This window comes from Pinus tabuliformis, chromosome Q (genome assembly GCF_031772625.1).
Source record: "Pinus tabuliformis cultivar Carrire ecotype Pingquan chromosome Q, CPIR1, whole genome shotgun sequence".
Lineage (NCBI taxonomy): Eukaryota > Viridiplantae > Streptophyta > Pinopsida > Pinales > Pinaceae > Pinus > Pinus tabuliformis.
In genome coordinates this window covers 494,510,736-494,537,657 of record NC_142296.1, presented here as the reverse complement: position 1 = coordinate 494,537,657, position 26,922 = coordinate 494,510,736, and positions in this window count along the sequence as shown.

Below are 26,922 nucleotides of genomic sequence, written 5' to 3'. Positions count from 1 at the left end.
CAGTTGGATCAACAACTACAACATGATTACTTTGCAGGTAACAAGTTGCATGTGTGATCTCCTTGTTGGTTTTTGGATGCATGATATATGCATGTGGTTCCTTGGTATGTGCTATCACTGGCATGGATATTTGCTTGGATTGACAGTGGTTTTAGCCTTGCCTTGCGATTTCTTGGATAAACATGATGTAGTGGGTTCCCTATTTGGATTTTTGATTGGTTCTCAGGATCCCTAGAGGTTGTGGGTTAGGACAAATTCTTCGGAGCCCTGGAATAGCTTGGGTGCCCTAGAGGTTGTGGGTTGAGATGGTAGATCTCTGGGGCCCTGTAATAGCTTGGGTCTCCTAGAGGCTGTGGGTTGAGTTAGTAGTCATTGGAGCCCTTGAAAACTTGGGTAGAGACCAATCTAGTTTTGTGTTAGTGATTTATGGACTGGTTACGTGAAATCATTGTGGTTGAGGGTTGAGGTGGTTTGGCCTCTGGAAGTCTTGGCTAGTTTTATTCTAGTTTAACCCATATGGTCCCACATTCATGCTTGGAATATGGCGTAGGGGTGATTGGATGAAAGATATATTTTGGTTCATCTAATCTATGGTCGGGTGGTACCTGGAAGTCCTTGACTTGGTTGGCATTTTCTTATGTTAATTTGAGCTATTTTCCCATTGTGATCAATGATCACTTTTACTAATTATCATTTTGATCTTATGGCTGATTTTTCATGGTTTCTATTCTAGTTATATGATGGCTATATGCATGGTTCTATGATGTGCTCTAGCTATGGCTCTTTCTCATTATTTGATAAGTTATTAAATGGTTGATGAATGCATGTTATAACAAGTGTTGTTGCATTAGCATGAGATGGCATAGATCATTCTTGGTGATTCTCAAATGAAGTTCAAAAGTTTATGATCATATATGCATTCATGACCTGTAGCTTCTATGTTCATCATATGTTTGATGAAATGAGTATCATGTATTAGGCATGTCTAGGTCAAGATCTTTCTCAAGTTCTAAATGGTTGACATTATTATCATTGTAATTATGTTTCTAGAAAGTTATTGGTAGTTTTGGGTAGTGGTTTGGAGGATAGGCTGAAAAAGTGGCATAGATCTCGCAACCGCTGGCACAAAACTGAGGATTTTGGGTCATAACCGCATAGAGACAGGGTTATGGGTGCAGTTATAGCCTCTAAACCACATGGATGCTGTGTAATGCGTGTAGTTGTGGAGTTAAGCTAGTGAAATTAAGTTCCAGCTCAGGGATTGATCACTTGGGGTGGTTGTCAAGCTCCTGAGTGGTCTTTAATCGCCGAGGGTTGGCAATTTTCTTTTGGTTAGTCAGCCCCACTTCCATAACTATAACTTGGAGGTTAGGTCATATCATAATGACACTCAACTTATGTTTACCCTACAGAGCTTGTAAAAGTGGGTAAATGTGGGGTGGGGCATTACAGATAGCCCACTTGAGCAACATAAGAGTCTACATTAGAGAGAATAATTACCTAGAAATATATGCCAACATTGTTTATTGAAGATGGAATTTAGAGAACTTCCCTTCGTCTTATATGCAACTAGAAGAAGAGGACATCAATTGTATCCTTTATGACCATTTTCTTGAAACTACTTGAAGATATGCTAAGAATGATAATTGTTAGGGAAATTTCCACCAGACTATTCTTTCATGTTTAACTTTAGTACTTAGCTTCTTCCCCTTACTAGTATTCATAAGATGGAAGTTTGAAACCATTAATTATCTTCGATATTGAGAATAATGCGCTGAGTCCTAGACCCTCCCAAAGGTTCCAATATGCTAAACATTGTACTTAAAGATAGTCCTGAACCATACTAGGTAGTTCACTTGTTTTTCATTTGCAACTTTTTTTGTATACTAATAAAGATATATTAACTCATAGATAAGATAGAACACGCATACACTTTTACTTTCTACATCAATCAATCGTTTGTCCACACTTAATATGTTAAAAACCTTCCAATGTATGCAAAACCTTTCTTATAATTGAGACTCTTTTAAATTACAATTCTACTTCTTCATAGAACTTAGATCTAACCAAGCGCGTTGCCCATGTGAAAGAGGTTTCCAATCACTCCTATGACTAGCATGCACCTTAGACAAAACCATACGAGACACACAAAAGTGAAGCATGTACTATGTAACTTCATTCTATGGTACCAAACAACAACCATTATGAACACTTGTTTATACAAAGGAAATAGAAGAAGGACAATAATAACTAAATCTAAGGGGGTGTTTAGTGGAACCTAGATGTCCAGGTCTTGCTACACTATTGTAAAACACCTTAGGGACTCTAGATGTTGATCATACATTTGAGTAACTTCTATAATATTTATATTAAGCATGTTTTATCAAAATAATGCTCATGTCACTAATCCTACTAGAGTGATACCAAGGCTATAGTTGGTCTGCATAATTAGTTCCTCTATGTACATGAGATTATGATCTTTAATTATGCTCAAATCAAAATCCATATTTGTCGAAAAAGGTATAGGTAAGAGAGCATGCTTGCAGCGCACAAATTCCCTGTGATGAAAATGGAAAATCACTTTTTTTCTTCCAGTAACTTCACCAAGAAATTCACCCTCTATAACTGTACTCTCCATGGAATTATTTCCATCTTTCAAATGGTTTTGAGTTTGTAGCATAATACATCAAGTTTATGATACCAACTTGAATCATCCACCCTTGCGAGAGTATTCCCTTCTCTTACAAATAGGGCTATGTTCCAACTTATAGGCAACAAGTTTCTTTCCTTGATGAGAATGCAAATATACCCAAACTTGGGGGTTTTTTTCCCTCTACATGACAAAACAATTTTAAATCAAATTAGGTTTGGCAACGAGAGAGCTTAAACAAGCTAGATCCATACCTGACAATGGTTTAAACATTAAATGTAACTCGGGGTATGAAAATTCAGTATATCATTGGTCTTGGTCACTTCTTTCCAGAGGCAACAACATTTTCATATTTTCACTATTTTTTTTCCATTCTATAGTCTATTGAAGACTTTGTTGAGGTTTGTAACTCAATGTATAGCACCAGGGAGATGTAGGCTCACTATTATTAACATAATTCCAGGTGATAATGATCACAACTATAGCTGTTTTTTTTTAAACAATGAGAGTTCTATATATTGTCATTTCAATGGTAGGTTTTCACACACAAATTGAAATGTTTTCTGCACCAAATATTTTTCTTATTTGATGCATATAGAGTTTTATAATGCCACTAGTTATATTGAAAAATGATAGTATAATTAAATGTTTTTTCATTCCTTTTTGTGATAGATACCATTAGCTCTGAGTGTTGAACCTGAGAGCTATGATACCATCTGTAACACATCCCCTTATCTAACCAAATGTTGTTACTATTCTAACCCAACCCTTAACATTCAATTATGAGAATGGGGTAAAAATCCATTTTTTTCAAAATATTTACAATATCTACCAAGGTGAAAGTGATCGGGGCTATAAAAACTAAACGGGTTAGGACATTTAAACCTACTTACAAATTTCAAATCCAGAAGTATATCTACAGTATGAAGATCTGTGAAAATATGCATTCATACTAGCATAAACATCTTGAACAATATCCAGACTTAGTAGTCTCCACGTATTTGTTAGACCCCTATACTACTAGTGTAACCCCTTATTGTTATTAATACAACCCACTTGTTATATTGATGTACCCATGTAGTGCCCATATTGCTACTATTGTGCCACATAGAAGCCCACTATTGTTATTATTGTGCCCTTACATTATTATTGTTATGTCGGCTTTGATTATGTTATGACCCCTTGGACTCCTATATAGAAAGGAGGTCTTTTCATTTGTATCATCTAAGAATTGCTCATTTATGTAATGTAAAGGAGGTTGCCCCCTCGAAGAGGCTGAATTCTAAGGTGTTGATCTATCTTTTCTATCTTTTTCTTGAGCTGGTTTCATAGCATTTGGTATCAAAGCTTTGGATTCTAGGGTTTCGCTGCTCCAAACAGGTCATAGTGGCATTTTCGCTATAGTTTTTTTTCTGCGATGTTTCAAAAGCTAAAAAAAACCCATTTGAAATCGCGCTGAATCTCGAGTCTGAATTTTAGAGCTTTTCGTGCTATATTTGCGGAGATATGATCTGTGGAAGTTGGTCTTTTTGCAGACTCCTGAATTACATTCCAAACAGGTGAGCCGGGGAAAATCATCATAACTTTCTCTCTGAGCATCGGATTGAAATTTCATAAGAGGTTATAGAAAGAGGATGGACTGTAGTTTCTTGTATATCGTTTTCAGATCCAAAGGTCGAAGCAGTGACTCGTGGCACGTCATACAAGTTCGCTCTACTGAACTAGTCTATAATCAGGTCATCTTGGGAGATTGTGCACAACTCTTCCTTGGAGAATCCAATTTGGATCAGACTGGTGGCATTGGAAAGAGGACACAGAGAGCTACTACAGGTCACAATTTTAGAACTTAAAGATCCGAAAGTACAGAGTTATAGTCATTTCAAGATCAAGCTCCTAAAATCAAGAAAAAGCAAGATGAGGAAGTTTGATGGCAAGGATCCGGTAAATTGGATACTTCAGATGGAGCAATATTTTGATCTACATGGGGTACCACCGTTACAAAAGGTATGTATTACATCTTCATATTTAGAACCGGATCAATTTTTATGGTATGAAGGGCTTTGTTCTCGTAAACAACTTGTTACGTGGTTAATTTTCATGGAGGAAATGATAGCACGTTATGAGGATACAAAGAGAAACACCTTCTTTAGAACAACACCACAACAATTGGAAAGAGTAAAAGGGATTTGTGACATAGTGGAAAGAAAAATTATGGAAACCAGGAAGCATACCCCTCACAACTATAAATATGGAAGTGTTGTTTCTCCCAGCCTTCCACAACCTACAAGGGTTACACCACAACAATTGGAAGAAAAAAGAGAAAAAGGGCTTTGTTACAATTGTGATAGCAAATGCACTAAAGGTCATAAGTGTGTTGAGAAGAAATTATTTTACATAGAATATGAAGAGGAGGAAGAAAAGGATCAAGAAACATCAAAAGAAGAGGATATACACCAGGACCCCACCCCAGAGAAAGAAGAAATGAATCAGACCATATCTTGTAAAGCATTGGCAAGAATTACCACTCCTCAAACTCTCGAGATAGAAGAAAAAGGTGCAAGAAGTGAAAGATCACATCGAGAAAGAAGAAATGAATCCAACCATATCTTGTAATTCATTGGTCGAAATTACCACTCCTCAAACTATCAAGATAGAAGGAGATATCAAGAAGAAAAATGTTCAAGAAGTGAAAGATCACATCGAGCATCGAGAAATGAATCCGACCATATCTTGTAAAGGATTGGAAGAAATTACCACTCCTCAAACTCTAGAGATAGAAGGACATATCAAGAAGAAAAAGGTTCAAGTAGAGAAATATCACATCGAGCATCAACAACAAGTTCTCCAGCTTTTAAAGGATAACGCCACTTTGGTGCAAAATCAAACGAAACAACAGGTAGATCAACATCGTAGTGAAAAATGTTTTGATGTAGGTGATTGGGTATTTTTAGTGCTACATCTCAAGCAAGCTATTTATGAGAAGGAAATGTTGGCAATACTACATGCACTTAAAAAATGGCGACCTTACCAAATGGGAAGACTCTTCAAGGATGAGGATGTGGAAGCATTGTTTTGTGCTATTTCTATTATCCAACCAGATTGGATAAACGAAGCAAGGGATGAATGGAAGAGGGACGAAGAAGTATGGCCACTTATTCAAAAGTTGCAAAAGATCCCAATTCAAACAATATTGCCAGAAATTGAAGAGGAAGGAAAAATCATATTGGAACCAGGAGCACTCACAGAAACAAGAACCCGACAGCTACAAAATTGTTCAATTTCAGAGTATCTCATCAAGTGTAAGAACTTACCCGTTGAAGATTCCACATGGGAGGACAAGAATTTTATACAGAAGCATCAAGAACTACTCAAGCATTGAGGACAACGCTTTTTTAAGGAGAGGGGCATGTTAGGCCCCTATAATACTAGTGTAACCCCTTATTTTTATTAGTACAACCCACTTATTATTGTGCCACATAGAAGCCCACTATTGTTATTATTGTGCCCTTACATTATTATTGTTATGGCGAATCTGATTATGTTATGACCCCTTGGACTCCTATATATAGAAATGAGGTCTTTTCATTTGTATCATCCAAGAATTGCTCATTTATGTAATGTAAAGGAGGTTGCCCCCTCGAAGAGGCTGAATTCTAAGGAGTTGATCTATCTTTTCTATCTTTTTCTTGAGCTGGTTTCATAACAATATTCAACACCAATGATATAAACAAACTAGGGAAAGTGAACTTGTAAGATAATTGAAATGTATAAACATTACGAGAATCAACAAAAAATGGAAATCAAGAATATGGTATTTTCTGTTGAGAAGGCCACGCTTACCAAGCCCAAGGAAACTATATAATTTAGTAGCATGGAGTTTAACACTCTCTAAAAAGTTAGTTGGATACACAAATGAAGCAACCAAACAAAGTTATTTTACTTTATCAAAGGTTAGTGATTCATCCCATTAAACACTTTCGACAATAAACATAAATGATGCTAATATTAATTGGAAATCATCACATGCATATGACCAATCCCTTTAAGAACCTCCCTCACATAAAATTCATGCATCTGATGAAATCACTTGACTTTGAATTGGAATTTATTTACTTATTTAATAGTTAGTTTAGATAAGATATGACCATGTGAAATGCATAGCTCAGGAATGACTTTGAGATTTGTGTCTATGGGGTTTGTGTGTCATAGGAATGGTGGTTTCCTTCATTCCTCTGAGGTTGGCTCATAAATTTTCTCCTCCTTCTAAGTAGGTCAAGGAATCTTTAGTGCTACATCCTAAATTAGTTATTAATATTCATACTCCTTTCATTGTCATGGTGGAGACTGTGTAATGGAATCGTCTTTATGGTGACTATATATAACAAAGGCTCTTTCAAATTCATGAATGGTGGTGCCTCAGTGACTTCTTCACTGAAATACAATGCCTTATATGATAAGAAAGCTTCAATGGTTCTATAATACAGATAACATCTTATGACATCCCCTTAAAGTACATAATAAGAAGAAATATTTATATTGATTTCTTTTCCCAAGGCTATATGTCATCTCCACATTGAGTATGGAAGGAATTAGACATATCCCTCACACTGGCTAATCAAATGGTATAAATTTGGCATGATTGGGACACCACAACCAAGATGTGAAGAGATTTTCCAATGATCTTTCAACATAATGTTAATCAAATCTAAATGCAATGTATTGTCTAATACACTAAATAATGACAACATGTGTATTAAACAATGACAACATACCTCTCAATAATAACCTTTACAAATATCCTTAAAGTGGAGCCTTGAAAATCTATTGTAGAGATTTCAATGACAATCCAACTACGTCAAGTGACAGTGCGTGCTTTCTCAACTTTATCAAAATTGATCCAAGATACAAGCCTCTTAAACTAGCCTTCAAGCACACTTGATATATTACTATCAAATGACAAAATAAGGGAGGACATTGCAGGTAAAATAGTTCCATCTCACAATGTTGGTAGTATTTGACACCAACAAATAAAGACATAATCTGAGCATCATATATGTAAGGCTCCAAGAAGCCCGTGTGTTTTGTTTATCAAATCCCTTGATAAGGTCACATGTAAACTCCATATATGTTATTTCATGATCAATTCTTCTTTTTCATCTCTCTGTTTCCATTCATGTTCTATACTTTTTCTCAGTGGCTTGTTTTTCTATCAATTTGAACTGACAAACCTCACAAGAAAAATCTTGCGACATTTGCTAAAATATGATACAACACAATTATCAGTTCCATATGAATGGAGAGAAAATACACACACATTATAGAAATTTATATTCAAAAAGTTGTAGTATGCATTCAAATTTCATCCTTGGCCAACGGGGTATCAAGTCATAACAAATATCTATTGAATCCCCTACCTAAAACTCTCAATAACTTATTTACAAAATTCCATTCCATCTAAACACATAATTATAATCAAACGTGGTATATTCCGATGTAAAGTTCATGTAATTTATAAGTAACAGTAAGAAACATATATAGTAGAAGTTACAATACACAACTCTACTTAGCTTCCATGAATGTCTACACATATGGACTAGCTTCATGGAGTGGTTCTCCTCCCAGGGAGAAAATGGTACTCATATCGTTGTGATTAAACCATGGGATAGATATAACCCATTATGAGTAGGTAGAAATTGCAAGTTAGTGGCCACGAGTTCAAATCCTCGATATTCATAGGTATCGGAACTCCCTTGCCAAGCTGAGAGCCTTGGAAGATGATAAAATAAATAATGTAGCATTGTCCCATACCACTACAAACTTGTCTATCCATCATACACATTTTGTCTAACAACCCCGAATTAAAAGTTCATGTAATAAAAGTTAATAAAGGTAAAATAAGACCACATGCAAGGGGCACTTATTCCAAGTTGAATGTTAGGAAAAATATCATAGTGGGCATCGCTTGTTGTGTTTTATGGCTAAGGGGAAATTGACAAAGGCAATGGCTAAGGCTTTGGAAAGGCAAAGAGGCTTTATTTGGCATTTTATTTATGAAAATAATGTAAATTAGGAGAAAAGGAAGATGAAAGGTCACAAGTCGCGTGTGAAGAGGAAAATGAAGGAAAATAAGAGAAAATTGGAGAAAATAGAGACCTCATTAAAAAAAAGGTTTCTGAGGATCAGTTGGTACCTTTTTTGTCAGTTCAGTTTTGGAAATAGCTTCAGAGAGGAGAAGAGAACCAAGAGGATAAAGAAAGTAAGCAAGTAAGGAAAGGAAAAAGAAAAGAAAGGAAAGGAAAGGAAAACAAATAAGGACAAGGAAAGCAAAGGAAGGAAAGGATCAAGCAACTTCAGTGGGAATACTTACAGGTAACATATTGCATGCGTGATTTCCTAGCTGGTTTTGACATGCATGGTATGTGCATGTTGGTATATGGTTCCTTTGTTGTTGTTGGCATGGATTTTGCTGGGATTGAGAGTGGATTTAAGCCTAGCCTTGCTATTTTTGGATAGCCATGGTGTGATGGGATCGCTCTCATTTTGAGCTTTGGATTATCGAATGGTTTTGGAATCCGAGGTGAGGTGGTCTCAAGAAAATTCCCAAAGGCCTAGGAATCCCTTCACTGGTAATGGCGGGATACACGGTAAAGCCTGAGGGTGGAGACAGGAAAATTCTTTAAGGATGGTGAATAAATTCTAAGGCATACAAGCTCAGTTCAGTTTTATGATCTCGACACCGGTTTAGGTGTGATCACGGTATGGAGAGGGTGGAGGTTGTTTAACCTTTGGATTCCTTAATTTTATTTGGATTGGTTTATCCCATAATATCCCACATTCATGCTTGGAATATGGCACGAGGGTGATTGGCTGAAATAAAGATATGGTTCAACCAATCTATGGTCAAGTGGAATGTGGAAATCCAAAATCCGGTTGGTAATTGCCTATGGTTAATAAAATCTAAGTTTCTCTTACTTTTGGTAAAGAAATGTATTGGTTATTTTATGGATTTAATGGTTGTTCTCTTATGTTTATTTATCTAGTTGTATGCTTGTCATAAGCATGGTTATATGACAGTTCTCAGTCATGGCTCTATTCATGTTTTTACTTGTAACTAAATAAATAATGAATGCAAGACCTAATTGATGATATGAAAACTAATGTGAGAAGGTAGAGACCCTTCTTGTTAAACCTCAGTTAAGTTTTCAGTCCCTTATGTTCAGACTTTCATTCATGACCTGTAGGTGGCATATCTACCAAGTGTTTGATAAAATGTCAGTCCCAGTTGGGGATGGTTAGGTCAAGTCTTGGTTCCAATTTTGGTTTGTAAACATTGTCTTCATGTATTTTATGAATTCTGGAAGTTTCATGTATTTTTGGGCAGAGGCTTAGCCCCAACCCTAGAAATCATTCTTAATTCTCGCAGTCACTCGTAGAAAAAGGCCACAATCGCACTGATGCAAGCCTATGGGAGTGACCGAGAACCCATAGTCACATGGAGGCCTTGGCAAGGGAGTGACTGGGGCTCAAGATCAGGGATAAAGTGAGTCGTCTCAGTGGTTGGACACCTGGAGGGGTTGGGTTACTCCTGGAGGTCCTATGGCACCCGAGGGAAGTCATTAAGGTCTTAAGTTGTCGACTCCATTTCCTTAAGGTCACATAGGAAGTGGAGTCATATCATAGTGACCCCCAAATCATGTTTACCTCAGATAAGCTGGTGAAAGTGGGTAAATGTAAGAGGAGGCGATTACAAGGTGGTATCAAAGCGGGTTGTGTTCTCTTTGGGTCATATTTGATACCATAAGGTGGTATCAGAGCATGGTTTCACTCTCGTTGGATAAGTTTGACATTGTCAAGGTTATGGTTGTCATGAATGGGATTAGGGTATACAGTTGGTATGATCATGCATGATGTTGTTGTGATGTTATGTTATTACAGAGATATGTTTATGATTATACATGTACCTACTAATGTGGAATGATCTTGAAATGAGATAAGCCTCCCCTTAACATCACTAAAGTATGGATTTTATTTTGGTATCTATTTAGTTTATCTGACATGGTATCCTTGCAGGAAGAAGAGAACTCAATATGACAAGAAAAATGGTAGACTACAGTTCCCATGACCCCCCTATAGATTAGTTGGGCAGTAAGGAGAAGAGTATTCTCTTGGTATAGCAGATACATTAAGGAGCTTTAGGTCAGAGATCAGATGTTGCTAAGCAGACAATGACAGGTTGGTTGAGGCTCAGGAAAGACTTGAAATGGCTTAGGACAAGTAAGTAGAGGTTAATGCAACAATCCTTCATATCTTGTTAGAGTTACAGAGACAGGGAAAACTAAGTGTCAGTCAAGAGAAAGAAGAGAAAATTAATGGAGCCTATGATAGGAGATCTCGGTCTGGATATAGGTTGGATAGAGGGGACACAGTTAGAGGTGGTAGATCACTAGATACACATAACAAGGGGAATGGTATGTATGGGCATCATTCTAGTTCCTCATCCAAGAGACATCATTACAATCATAACTATTGTCATCCTTACAAGAGGAGGGAGTATTTTCCTAAAGAGTTCAAGAAGTTGAAGCCTCCTACATTTGATGGAGAGATGAAGAAGCCAAAAGATGCAAAGGAATGGTTGCTTGGAATGAAGAAGTTTTTCTGATTACATAACTACTCAGAGAACATGAAAGCTAATATGGCCACTTTTAGTCTTAAAATGAAGGAAACCATCTGATGGGAGGATGTGAAGAATGTCAAAGGTATTTGGGAAGAAGACTTGACTTGGGATGAGTTCAAGAAACTCTTCAAAAATAATCACTTATCATAGAGGTACAATGATGACAGAGCTAAGGAGTTTTATGAGCTACAGATGGGTTCTATGATAGATGACGAGTACACTAGCAGATTCTTGGAGTTGTTGAGGTATGTGCCATATCTAAAGGAGGAGAAGGCTAAGATTCAGAGATTCATCAGTGGATTTCTAGCAACATATAGAGAATGGATTGAGTTTGATGAGCCTAGATCATTAGAGGAAGCCATCCATAAATTGAAGCATTGTTATGAGCAGTCAAAGAAAAAAGTCGAGCCTAAACATGACTTAAAAGGAAATGAGAAAGTTAAAGGAAAATGGACACCGAAGCAGGGAAGACCTTAAGATGTAGGTGGTAAAGAAAATGTTGCTCCTTACAAGAAGTTTAGTACAATTGAGAAGGGACATGTATCGCAGCCTGGAGAGCAACAAACTAGAGGTGATAGTAGAGCACCATTGCAATGTTGGATATGTGGAAAAGATCATCGTAAGAAGGATTGTCCATTGTACCAAGGAGGTAGGCCTCAAATCTATAGTGCTCAGGAGGTGAAGACAGTTGAGGATGTTGGTCATAGCTGTTATCACTTAAGAAGCAATTACCAAATTGTTCACATCAGTTTGTTTGTAAAGGTTAGGTGTTAGTCCAAAGTTCAGTTTTTCCATGTTTACTTTAGTGTCAAAGTCTTAGTGTCTTGAGAGTCTTGGTAGAATGGTTAAATAAAAGTCAATAGTTCGTTCTCATTCACCATTGGTCCCATAACTTACATATAATCTCTGTATCAAGTTTGTTGTAAAGGCTCTTATGTGTTATGAAATGCTTTAGGTGTTTTCGTAGCGCAACGCAGTTTAGGTGATTTCGTAGCGCATAACCCAGATTTTACACTCGCTGCGCTACGAAATTGGAGATTCGTGCAATCCATAGCAAATATTTCTTAGCTGTCATATCTTTCAAGTTCAGTTATGGTTGCATCATCCACTGTCAGCTTATACACTTCGCCTATCATGTCCAACTGCTTATCTTCATTAGAGTCATTAGGTACCTTGGTACGCTTGGATTGCAAGTTTCAAGAAGAGCCAGACATTCACTGTCATAATTATGATTGTATTCATGGCATGAGGAACAAATCTGCAAGCGTTCAATTTGAATGCATTGTACATCAAGCGAGGCAGTTATCAAGCGAGGCAGCCATCAAGCGAGGCAGGGATCGAAGATTGAGCAGTGCCAGTATTTCAAACCTTCATTACGCTGAAGTCTCATGGAAGGATCTCCAGAAAGAAAAGAGCACAGGTCAGGTAGATGTTTGAGGAACAAACCTGAAGGTTTAGACATTATCTTGAGGAACAGAGAAGTTGAGCATGCATTCAAGTAGGTTGGATGTTGGAATTTTTGCGAGAAACTCCAGGGAGGTCATGCACAAATCACCAAGGAATTTGCCTTGAATTTCACAGGACTGAATTCAAAGGTTGGGATGCTTGAATTGCAAATCTCACCAGAGGTAATATCCATAGTTACTGAGATTCCAAGGGGACAAGAAAGTTGGTTTAAAAATTTTAAATTTGATATGACCCCCTGCAAAGAATTTCTGAAGCCGGAGTTCATTGACTCATATTTAAACAAGTCTGTGCCTAGAAATTATGTCAAGGACTCATATGCCAATTTGCTTACCTGCATACAAAGGTACCTTACCTGTGAAGGGAGATATAATAAGGTGTATTCATATCATTTCAAGCTTCTGCTGCATTTCACAGGAAAGATATCTCTTGATTTACCTTTCTACTTATTTCGTAGCCTAAGCAAAATGTGTGACAAGGTGCAGCTAAGGAAAGAAGCCTGTGAGACCTCATTGTTTCACCATGGCTTAGTTAAGTTGATCGTTCTGCATGAACTCCAGAGAGTAGGTAGGGACTGGCCCACGTTCATGTTTATGTCTGGCTTTAAAAATGAAACTGGTCTCAGCCCCCAAGCTGTAAAAAATTCTCCACCAACAACTGGTCATCATACAGAAACAAGATCCAAGAGATTCACAAAATTGAAAGCTAGGAAACAAGTAAGGGAGCTCGCCAGATCAATGGTTATCCAAGACACACCCTAGCAGTCCCTGAAAAAGAAAACTCAGATCGAAGAAGGTAGACGTGAATCATCTGCAGGAGAAGTAGTCCAGAGAAGAATGACCAGGAGTCAATTAGCTAAGGAAAAAGGAAAGAAGGTGGTTGCTGAGGAAAACCCTGTTTCAAAGGGAAACTTGAATGACTTACTGCAAGCCATTGATATTGAAGAATCTCCCCTGGTTCAAGAAGATTTGATAGAATCAGGTAAAGACAAGACTAAAAGAACCAAAGCCTCGAAAAAGCTCAAGTTTGATGATTAGGTTGCTCAATTTGTCTTTAAGCCAAGAAGACCCATGACGAGGAATTTCAAATAGATACAGGAGATGCTGCCAGAAATAGGTGAAATAGAGGAGATCGTAAAAACTCATGACAGACCTGTGACTTCGTTACAATCATCATCACAGCTGCATAAAGAAGATAGAGGAAAGGAAATCATCCCGCAAGAGGAATATAGTGTTGAAGAATTGAAAAATAAGTTGAGGTTAGCAAATCTTGAAATTGCTAGATTGAAGAAAGCCTCTAGGAAGCATGCAATCAGGGAAGCTCATTTTGACAAAATGCAAGCTCTGTGGGAAGACAAAACATTCCAAATACCCGAGGTGGTCGACTGTAATGCACAATATTATACCTGGTCAGTCCCTGCAATAAAGGAAGCAATGTTCATCAGAAGAGTTAATATGAAACTTAGAGCTGGGATCAGGGTTATGAAGAGACAAATTGAAGAGTTGAAGCTGCAGCTAAGCCAGCGGGAAAGATCTCCTTAAGGAAACCACACAGCAAGTAAGGTTATATTCAAAATTTTGATGATTTACCTTGTTACAGTTTCTTGAAGAATGATACATCTCTACTCAGTTTTGATAGCTTCAGGGCAGTTGAAAGGGATATGTCAAGATAAAAGAGGCTCAAGTCAATCAAATTTTGGTGTTAAACTGTGTTTTGTGATTACACAGCAGTTTCGTAGCGCGCTACGAAACTGCTGAAAAGAATGCATAATGCACAACAGTTTCGTAGCGCACTACGAAATTGCTGTAGCTGCATAATTAAAGCTCAGTCGACCAATTTTGAGGGACCAAGGGGACATTTTTGAAAGGAAATCTCAGAAAAGATCATTTACAATGTGCAAGCAACCAGCCACGGCAAAACAAGCGGAAAGAAGTTATATGGACTTTAAACTTTTTGTTATACAAATGATCACCTTTAATATTGTAAATGACTTTTAAATCAGCTTTAGAGAAGTTTTGTCATCACACATGTATATGGGAAAGGCTTACAGCACATGAAGAACGTGGCACTCCAATAGATTGTTGGCTAATTAAAGAAGATCAACATGGTTAATTGGTTCCGAATATCTTTGAGGAAACCAAAAGCATATAAACAGGGGCAGTTTCCTACTTCTCGGCAGTTTCCTACTTCTCAACAGCCATAAAGGGATAAGACATTAAGGACCAGTAAGGAGCTTTGAACATCCGCCACAACTAAATTGAAGGAGACCACTTGTCAGAGAACGAGATTTGATTGTAATTAATGCTATTACCAGCATGATGTGGAGTTATACTCCTAATTGTCATAGGTTTTTTAAATATCTAGTTAGCAGTTTGTTGCATTTAATAAGTAGTTAAAGTTGGAATAGGTGTCATAGCAAGCAGAATTCGAGTTCCCCTCATGCTGGAGGAGGAATCTCGGCTTTGTAAAGAATTCTATATATAGCAGAAACAACAATGTACTTGGGGTTGGAAAATTTCAGAGAAATTGGAACTATTGTGCTATGTATATGACTCAGTTTTAGTAATACAATACTACACTTTACTTCTCAGGAATCAGAAGGAGTTTACTGTTCAGAATGTTGTGTATTATCCTCTCCTCAGTATTTGCAGTGGTATAGATGTGTGATTACTTAGAAATCACTGATTGTGCTCTAATTTCCTTCACATATTTATAAACTGTGTTGTCCTATATGTTTATGGTGTGTTCTGAATGGTTGAAATCTAAATGTCCTGACTTCTATGTAAGGTTGATATCATTGTTATACTGAAACGATTTTGACTCCATAAGCCCAATGGATACTTTTTAGTTGTGTTTCCACCACTTACATTTTTATCTTTGTTTCATAAGAGTTAGCCATCTTAATCATAATAAAAAATCATTAATCCTTTGAGAGAGCCCTCTTAGGTTGGGGAGGCTAAGCTTTAGCCTAAAGTAGGTTTGAAATAGTTACTTAAGGTCTTCCTAGTTAGCAACCTTCTAGGGTCTGATTTTGAGATAACAATAACATTCCTCTAATTTATGTGGCTGTGGACAACAGCCATGCAGATCACCAGGCATCTATCATTGAGATGGATGGTAGGCTTTGTGATCAAGTTATTTATATTTTTATTGATCCTAGATGTAATTATAATTATGTTAATTGTGACCTGGTGGATAAGTGTGGCTTGAGAAAAGAAGTGCCTGTAGAGTCTTGGTTGGTTCAATTGGCTACAGGTGCGAAGAAGAGATTTCATCATTGGGTGAGATCTTGTGCATTTGAGTTGAATGGTATGCCTACAACAACACATTTGAATGTATCTCCATTGGGATCGTATAGTATGGTTTTGGGTATGGATTGGTTGTATCTCCACAAGGCCAAAGTGTTGGAAATAATACTAAGAGGGGGGGTGAACCAGTATTATTAAAACTTTTCAATATACCATCCAAATTTATACTTCAACTTATTCTTCAGATATTGATGATTAACTTATGCATAATTATGAACAAGAACATGAAAAACAGATAGTCACACCATAGAACACCAGATATAAGGTGGAAACCCAATGTGGGTGAAAACCACCTGCTGCAATATGTCTCTATCTTCTTTCAATTAGAAACTTCTTTTACAATGATTTTGTACTAGTGCAGTCCTTTACCAGTACGCAGGCTACAACCTGCGGAGAGCTACAACTCTCTCTAGTTTTCCAGTTTCTCCTGGAAGGGAGCTACAACTCCCTACTTCTTTTCATTCAAGGACCACTTTTCATTAATTTTCAGACTGGATCCAAGAACATCAAATAAACATCAAGTACATGTGAATCAACCAATCTCCTTATACAATCAAACCAATGAGCTACCCGAACTTCTCAGAATGCTATAAACAGAAAACCAACACCAGTATCCTAAACCCAGAACACAACAACAAATAGAAAACAGGCAGCCAACAAATATTTCAAAACAGGTCCGCAACTTCACCAATTATAAACCTGCGGATACCCGCACTTCACCTTCAGCTGTTCTGCATATACCCACACTTCGTCTTCTTTTGTACTGCGTACCCCGCACTGTGCCTTTAGCTGCGCTGCGTATACCCGCACTGTGACTTCCTCTGTACTGCGTACCCCGCACTGCGCCTTTAGCTGCGCTGCGTATACCCACACTGCGCCTTCTTCTGTACTACGTACCCCCACACTCTCACTTTTAGCTCGCCTGCGAACCTCTGATTAGGGCCAAATTAATAGTCCTCCAATGTACTACAGACAGTCAGATCCACAGATCTGATCATGCACCCAAGAGATCACGACTTGGCAAAGATTCACCTTCAAATTTTACCTTGATTTAGATCTAGCTTTTAAAACTGATAACCCAAAATTTAGATCTTAAGATATTTAGCTTTCAAAGATACATTAGCCAAGTTATCTCCTTCCCTATTTATAGTCAAGCCCTTATTCACACCATGGGACAAAACCATCAATAACCAATACAAGGGATCCAAACCGGGGCTAAATTAGATCCTATACCACGGGCCAAAACCATAGAATCAAGAACGGCGGGCTAAATACCACGGGCCAAACATAAGAAACCCCACGTGAGCGCGCTTCTCTGCCTTGAAGTGAGTGAATTGGGGGTCCGCACCTCATGAACGGGTAACTTGCGGGTATGAAAGCACTTCCTGGCTGGCGTACCTGCGGGTCCGCACCTTTTGAACCATTCACCTGCGTACCTCTTAATTTCCAATATTTTGAGAGCCTGAACAGAGCATTGCCACTTGAGTGAGTTGCCATCAAGTACAACACCTGTAACATAGAGCCATACTAGAATCATAATGCCAACAATCTCCCCCTTTGGACTTGATGGCAACCTCAAGATCCTCAACGTCATTCTCCCCCTTTGACATCAAGGGCAAAGGGTTATGCTCCCCCTAAGAACATGCTCCCCCTGACTATAAAACAGATCTGCAAAGAAGCACCATAATCCACCAAACACCATAAATGACCATGAAAGAGATAGAGACATATTGCAGCAATATCCATGATCTCCTTCTGTACTTCCACCATAATGCCAACAATGCATTATATGCTCCCCCTGTACCTGTGCAATTTGATCTTCGACCAATCCGCAAACCAGCATATGTACGCATATACCCCATATGAACCTTGCATAAAACCAACAATCAGAAGAGATTCAATCAATAAGATGATGCATCAACAACCCCTAGCTTTTTCCTGAGGTATTCAAAGGTCTCCCTGGGCAATGGTTTGGTGAGTATATCAGCAACTTGTTCCTTAGAAGGAACATACTCCAACTTGACCTTTTGTTCAAGTACTGGTTCCCGGAGAAAATGATACTTGATCGGTATGTGCTTGGTCTTTGAATGCATGACTGGGTTCTTTGAAATGCTGATTGCACTTGTATTATCACATAAGATGGAGATGGGTGGTATACAAGTGATTTGAAAATCCTGCAAGGTCTGCATCATCCAAAGGAGTTGAGTGCAGCAAGATGCAGCAACAACATATTCCGCTTCAGTTGTAGACAAGGCAATCGAACTCTGTTTCTTGCTCAACCAAGATACTAATCTGGAACCCATAAAGAATGCACTACCACTTGTACTCTTCCTGTCATCCACGCTTCCGACCTAATCTGCATCTGTATAAGCATGAAGTGTGAGATCTGTATCTCTAGGATACCATACGCCATAATTTTGAGTCCCTTGAAGATATTTGAAAATTCTCTTCACTGCCTGAAGATGAGTTTCCTTTGGATTTGCCTGAAATCTTCCAACTATTCCCACTGCATGCATAATGTCTAGTCGGGTACCTGTCAAATAAAGTAGACTTCCAATCATAGACTTGTAGGTTGGTTGATGCACTGTTGCTGATTCATCATTTGCACTGAGGCTACATCCTGTGACCATGGGTGTACATACTGGTTTTGCATCTTCCATGCCATATTTCTTCAAAATCTGCTTGAGATACTTGGTTCGAGACAAGAAGATTCCTCCTTCCTTTTGTTGGATTTGCAAACCAAGATAATATGTCAATTCTCCAAGCAAGGACATTTCGAATTCTTTCTGCATCACTGAGGCAAAGCTTTGACTCATAGATTCTTCATTGTTGCCAAAGATAATGTCATCTACATACACAATAATTATTAGCAATTTGTCATTTTCAATTTTTATATAAAGATTGCTATTTACTGATCCTTTTGAAAAACCTTGTTGATGAAGATATTTGTCCAACCGATAGTACCAAGCCCTTGGAGCTTGTTTAAGACCATAGAGAGCCTTCTTCAGTTTGCATACAAGATTTGGATCATTTCCAAGAATGAAACCATCTGGCTGCTCAATGTATACTTCTTCTTCTAAGTCTCCATTCAGAAAGGCTGATTTCATGTCCATTTGAAATACTTTGAACTTTTGAAAGCTTGAGAGAGCAAGGAACATTCGGATGGCCTCAAGTCTTGCAACATGAGCAAAAGTTTCTTCAAAATCTATTCCTTCTTGCTGCGCATACCCTTTACAAACAAGTTTGGCCTTGTTTCTAATTACTTCCCCATTTTCATTCAGCTTATTTTTGAAGACCCATTTTGTCCCTATAACATTCTTATCCTTTGGTCTAGGAACCAACTCCCAAGTGTTGTTCTTTTTGATCTGCTCAAGTTCTTCATCCATTGCTTTGACCCAACATTCATCTTTGCATGCTTCTTTCACATTTTGTGGTTCAGTGGAAGAGAGTAATGCCAGATAGCTTGAAGCTTCTGCAATTGTTCTTCTTGTTTGTACACCTGCTTCTTTCTCCCCCAAAAATCTGAGATTCTGGATGATTCTTCTGAGCATACCTGGATGGATTCTTCTCTTCTATCCTTATCTGTTCCTCTGGTGCTTCTTGAGGTTCTTCTTCTTCATCATTTTGTCTTTGAGGGTAGTCTTCATCTTCTTCGATATTTTCATGATTCACTTGCCTAGGAATGTATCCCTTTTCATCAACCACTACATCAATGCTATCAATAATTCTTCCAAGTCTTTTATTGTAGCACTTATATGCTTTGCTGTGTGGAGAATAACCAAGAAGAATGCCTTCATCTCCTCTAGGTTCAAGTTTGCCAAGTTGCTCATCAGTATTCTTAATATAGCATTTGCTCCCAAAGATTTTGAAGTGCTTTACTGAAGGAGTCTCACCATACCAGAGCTCATGAGGAGTTTGAGTGCTGTTCACTCGGACATTTGTTTTGTTGAGAATAACAACCACAACATATGCAGCTTCACCCCAGAAAGTTGCAGGAGTTCCAGACTCATCAAGCATAGCACGAGCCATTTGTTGGACTGTTCTGTTCATCCTTTCCACCACTCCATTTTGCTGAGGAGTTCTAGCTGTAGAGAATTCTCTTCTTATCCCATGTTCTTCACAGAAATCGAAGAATTAATTTGAGGTAAACTCCCCACCTCTGTCGGACCTGAGGCACTTAATTTTGTGACATGATTCATTTTCAACCAAGGCTTTGAAGGATTTGAATTTTTCGAATGCTTCGTCTTTGTGCTTCATAAGTCCTAACCAAACAAACCTGGAGAAATCATCAATGAATAATATCAAGTATTCTTCTCCTCGAGGTGTCCTTTTCCTAAATGGACTACATACATCTGTATGGACTAGCTCAAGAGGCATGCTGGCTGATCCTTCCTTCTCCGGAAAGTTAGTTCTGGTTTTCTTTCCAAACTGACATGATTTGCATATGGTGTTGTCTGGAATTTTGATATCTGGAAGACCACGAACTGCCTGATATTTTCATGCTTTCCTTATTTGTGAAAAGCTTAGATGCCCCAACCTCCGGTGCCATAACTAGTGTTCATCATCCTTGCTCAAATAACATTGTTGTTGTCCTTATTCAAATATGTATAGATTATTTGGAGTTCTTCTACCTTTGATCACTGTTTCACCTGTATTAAGATCACGAACACGACATCCATTTGATCTAAATATTACCTCGGTTCCTTGATCACACATCTGGCTGACACTCTGAAGATTATGCTTCAGTCCATCAACATACAAAACATTTCCAGCTTTGACCTTTTCTTTTAACTGAGCAGTGCCTTTTCCTTTTATAGCTGTAGGAGTATCATTTCCAAAGGAAACTTTCTTACCCTTTTCTAAAGCAGAATATGATTCAAGTTTTTCTTTATCACCTATCATATGCTTCGAACATCCACTGTTGATGTACCATAGATTTTCTTGTCCCTCTGCATAAAATGCTATCCCACATCTTTTTGTTTGTGGTTCCTTTATTCTCCATGTTCTGGTGCTTGAGGCTTGTTCCTTTGTCTGCTGAAACCTGCTCCTGCATTCAGAATCTTCATGACCAAAGTTATTGCAAATAGAACATTCAACTTCATTTTCAAGAGCCGAAAAGTTGTTATAGGTCCTTTTTGTAAATCCGGTCATACTTCTTTGTTTTTGAGCTTCTCTAGTCATGATTGTTTTATATGCAACACATTGAGCTGCTTTGTGACCAAAGTTATGGCAAGAGAAACATTGTCCATTGAAGAAACTTCTGCGATTATCAAGTCTACCGGCCAAATGATTGTAATTTCTATTGTCATCCATTTTTGAAGCAAATTGAGAAGATTTTACTTGTGGCTAGTTGTAGCTTTTGTTCACCCTTAAGATGAATTGCCCCTAGTTTACCTGATGGTCTTTGTTTGTTCTCGATGTAATTCGTCCCCGTTTTACCTGGTGATCTCCATTGTGCTTTTGCTCACTCCTTCTTGCTGCATCAAGATAATTCTTTGAGGTGGATGCTTGAGATGTTTCTCCATTATATCCCAGACCTGCCTTGTTTAGTGGAGAACGATGTACATTGATGATCTCATCCAGAGTTTCAGATCCTTTGACAAGCTTAAGATTAATAGCCTTTGTTTTCTCAATTTCTTTTCTAAGGCCAACAATTTCACATTCTAACTTTTCAAGAAGTTTTTCTTTTTCATCAATTTGAAATTGTGGGGTATCAATTATTACATTCTTTTCTTCTATACATGTCTTGAGTCTAGAAATCTCTTCATAAAAGCTATCCACATCTATAGCATCCATGTAATCATCATCTTCAAATGCCATTAAAATTTTATAGTCATTACTTTGTTCATCTTCATCACTATTTGATAGACCATCACTGTCTTCATGAGTGTAGTAGCTTTTCTTATTTGCATTCTGTTTCTTGTTCCATCTAGCAGGTTCCTTTCCTTTATCAATCTTATCCTTATGATGACATTTGGCATCATAATGACCTACTCTTCCACAAGAAAAACATTTAAAAGGTAACTTACCTCTGAACCTTCCAGTACCCCGTTGAAGATTTCTGACAAAATTTGATTCTTCTTCTTCTGGCACGTGACTTGCTTCATAGTAGTCTCCTTTGCCTGAAGCCTTAAAGGCAGCTTCTCTCCTGTCTGATGGACCTCCTTTTCTCATTTCATAGGCAGTTAGAATTCCGTGTAGCTGAGACATAGTAAGAGTTCGTAGATTTTCCTTTTCTTCTATTGCAGACACATTAGATTCAAACTTGGGGGACAATGATCTTAGAACTTTTTCAACCACAATAGCCTCTTTTATTTCTTCACCCAAGTTTTTCATGCAATTAACAATCTCGTCTACCCGAAGGAAATAGTTAGCCACACTTTCATCATTATACATTCTGAGATTCTCATACTGAATCCCGAGGGTTTTAAGTTTAGCACGCTTTACCTGTTCATCTCCTTCGTAGCTCAAGACAATTTTGTCCCATATTTCTTTTGCGGATTTATATTGCATAACTTTCACGAATTATGTTTGAGATAAGCATCCCAACAGAGTATTGACTGCTTTAGCATTTGTTTCATATTTCTTCTTCTCAGCTGGATCTGTTGGAGTAGCTGAAGGAAAAGTGTAGCCTGTATCTATGATATCCCAAACTTCTGTACCAAGAGATTGAAGATAGCAGTAACTCTTACCTTCCAATAATTGAAGTTTGTCCCATAAAAAATTGGTGGCCTGATTGATGCTTCCCTCTCGTAGTTGCTCATGATGAATGATCTTCCTTCAAGCGATCAAGCTTCTCTGAAGGACCTGCTCTGATACCAATTGTTGGAAATAATACTGAGAGGGGGGGTGAATCAGTATTATTAAAACTTTTCAATATACCATCCAAATTTATACTTCAACTTATTCTTCAGATATTGATGATTAACTTATGCATAATAATGAACAAGAACATGAAAAACAGATAGTCACACCATAGAACACCAGATATAAGGTGGAAACCCAATGTGGGTGAAAACCACCTGCTGCAATATGTCTCTATCTTCTTTCAATTAGAAACTTCTTTTACAATGATTTTGTACTGGTGCAGTCCTTTACCAGTACGCAGGCTACAACCTGCGGAGAGCTACAACTCTCTCTAGTTTTCCTGTTTCTCCTGGAAGGGAGCTACAACTCCCTACTTCTTTTCATTCAAGGACCACTTTTCATTAATTTTCAGACTGGATCCAAGAACATCAAATAAACATCAAGTACATGTGAATCAACCAATCTCCTTATACAATCAAACCAATGAGCTACCCGAACTTCTCAAAATGCTGTAAACAAAAAACCAACACCAGTATCCTAAACCCAGAACACAACAGCAAATAGAAAACAGGCAGCCAACAAATATTTCAAAACAGGTCCGCAACTTCACCAATTATAAACCTGCAGATACCCGCACTTCACCTTCAGCTGTTCTGCGTATACCCGCACTTCGTCTTCTTTTGTACTGCGTACCCCGCACTGTGCCTTTAGCTGCGCTGCGTATACCCGCACTGTGACTTCCTTTGTACTGCGTACCCCGCACTGCGCCTTTAGCTGCGCTGCGTATACCCACACTGCGCCTTCTTCTGTACTGCGTACCACCGCACTCTCACTTTTAGCTCGCCTGCGAACCTCTGATTATGGCCAAATTAACAGTCCTCCAATGTACTATAGACAGTCAGATCCATAGATCTGATCATGCGCCCGAGAGATCAAGACTTGGCAAAGATTTGCCTTCAAATTTTACCTTGATTTAGATCTAGCTTTTAAAACTGATAACCCAAAATTCAGATCTTAAGATATTCAACTTTCAAAGATACATTAGCCAAGTGATCTCCTTCCCTATTTATAGTCAAGCCCTTATTCACACCATGGGACAAAACCATCAATAACCAATACAAGGGATCCAAACCGGGGCTAAATTAGATTCTGGATTTAAGACCTCTGTGGTTAATTATTTTCGACTTAGTTACCGGAGAATCCACAGTAAGAACCATTTTCTGCCAACGTTTCAAATCCCAACCGGGATCCATCATCAGGACAACTTGAATGCTGGATAGAAGAAGAGCAAGTTTGAGGGATAAATAGTAATGAGGAGGAGAGAAAAAGAGAAGGAGGTCGGCTGTCAAAATTTTTGAATGTCGGTTGTCTCAGATTAATTTAATTTTAATTTAATTATTATATATATATATATATATATATATATATATATATATATTTAAATATTTATTTATTTTTATTTTTTTTATAAATAAAAAAAAGTATTAATGAAGGGCAAGTTACTGAAAAACGACAGCGCAAGAAATTGTCCAATTTACTTCATAAATCGCAGTATAAGGGTTGTGATTCATTTGAAGGCTGGAACAGCACCGGTGGCAACAGAATCATTCTGAATAACGGTTTAGATATCGGCTTTGGAACCAGCAATCTCCGTGCGATTGATAGAACGCAGAACGCATGGAGCCTGGGCAACAATGATAGGGAGGACTTCAACGATACCCACAACGCTTTGATGGAACCTACGCAGAAACGATTTAACAACAATCATGGGTTAGATCCATTGAAAGTTCAACAATCAAGGGTTTCTGAAGACTCGGACAGCGCCTGTGGCAACAACAACATAAATTCGATTTGCAGCGTTAACTATCCGATGAACAGTGGTAGCCGAAACAAGGAACCGACCCATAGCGCTGTGGAACCTGCGCAGAAAAGAGCTGAATGTGACCCGATTGGCAACAAATACTCGAAAGAACCTGCGCAGAATCGAATGGAATGCAACTCGATGGGTAGCAAGCAAGATGCTGTTTTGGACATGAAAGGACTTGCGCAGAAACAAAATTCCATTTTATGTAACCCCGTGGGCAGCATAGATATGTATGCGGTCAATCATGATGACAGATATAACTCGATTGGCAACAAAAACTCGCAAGAACCTGCGCAAAATTAAAGCAGCAAAAACTCGCAAAACCCTGCGCAGAATCAAAGCGATTGTAACTCGATGGGCAACAAGCAGGTTGATGTTGTCAACATGAATAAACTGGCGCTGACAGACTCCATTTTATACAACTCCGTGGGCAGCATTGATAAGTATGCGATGAATGTAGACAATCATGATGCGCAGAAACAAAATTCCATTTTATGTAACCCCGTGGGCAGCATAGATATGTATGGGGCCAATCATGATGCGCACATTCAGGTGGACGGATATAACTCGATTGGCAGCAAAAACTCGCAAAACCCTACGCAGAATCAAAGTGATTGTAACTCGATGGGCAGCAAGCAGGTTGATGTTGTGAACATGAATGGTCTTGCGCTGAAACAAAATTTAACTGACTCCATTTTATATAACTCCGTGGGCAGCATTGATAAGTATGCGATGAATGTAGACAATCATGATGTGCACATTCAGGTGGACAGATGTAATTCACATAGCTCGGGTGTAAACATAATTATCAGCAATCAAGAGTTGGAGAACACTGATATAATTAGTATTAACAACAATCAAGGTTTAAAGAAAGATGAAACATCTTCGGTCAACACCTCCGAATCAAAATTAAAAAGGAAAGTTGTAAATCTGTCTTCTCAAGATTTAGAACCCGAGGTCATTAATGTCCTTAGAAAAGGTCTGGGATTTGCTGTTGCCCCGAAAAACCTTCCTATTGAGAAAATGATATGTAGCATAGAGGATGGGATTAACAACCTTCCTTTGGAAGATAAGGAAGCATTAAGGCAAGATTGCTCCCTTATTATGAGAAAGGCCAAAGCTCCCAGAAGTAATTTGAGTAAAGCAGAACAAAGGGCCTTCAAATCCCTGCGTAACAATGATAAAATTGTGGTTCTCAAGGCAGATAAGGGAGGAGCAGCCATGATCTTGGATAAAGAAGATTATATATACAAAATGAACGATCACCTCAAATGTGGTAGTTATAAGAAGCTAAGCAATAACCCCATCCCCAAGATTATGAAAGAGGTGAAAAAGGCAATTTTGGAATCCAACCTTGATGATAAATTGAAAAAGAAATTAATTCCCTCTAGTGAATGCATCCCTAGGATTTATGGGTTACCCAAGATCCATAAAGAAGGAGTCCCTCTCAGACCAATAGTCAATACCATTGGATCCCCAACCTATGAGCTCGCCAAGTATGTTGCAAAAATCCTCAAGCCCCTTGTCGGAAACACTGACTCTTTCATCAAAGACTCCCATGACTTCGTGAATCTCATTAAGAATGAGAAGTTAGAACGTGATGACATCCTTGTTAGCTTTGACGTGGTGTCCTTATTTACCAAGATTCCTCTCGAAGAAGCCATTCAGGTCATAAAAGATGTTACTGATCCAGGGACTGCAAGGTTGGCCGAAATCTGTTTGCGATCAACAATTTTCACCTTTCAAGGAACATATTATGAGCAGACATCTGGAGTGGCAATGGGATCCCCCCTTTCGCCAATCGTGGCCAACTTATACATGGAATATTTTGAAAAGAAGGCCCTGGAATCCTACCCTTTGAAACCAGCATGGTGGAAACAATTCGTCGATGATACTAATATAAAATGGACACATGGTAAAGCAGAGCTTGACAAGTTTTTTATTCACCTTAATTCTATCTCCTCAGAAATAAAATTCATTATGGAGCTTGAAGAAAACATGAGAATCCCTTTTTTAGACATCCTCATCATGAGAAAAGAGGACGGCTCCATAGGACACAAAGTCTTCAGAAAGTCAACCCACACAGAAAACTACCTCCACGCTGATTCCCACCATCATCCAGCCCAAAAATTTGGTGTCCTAAACACTCTTGCTA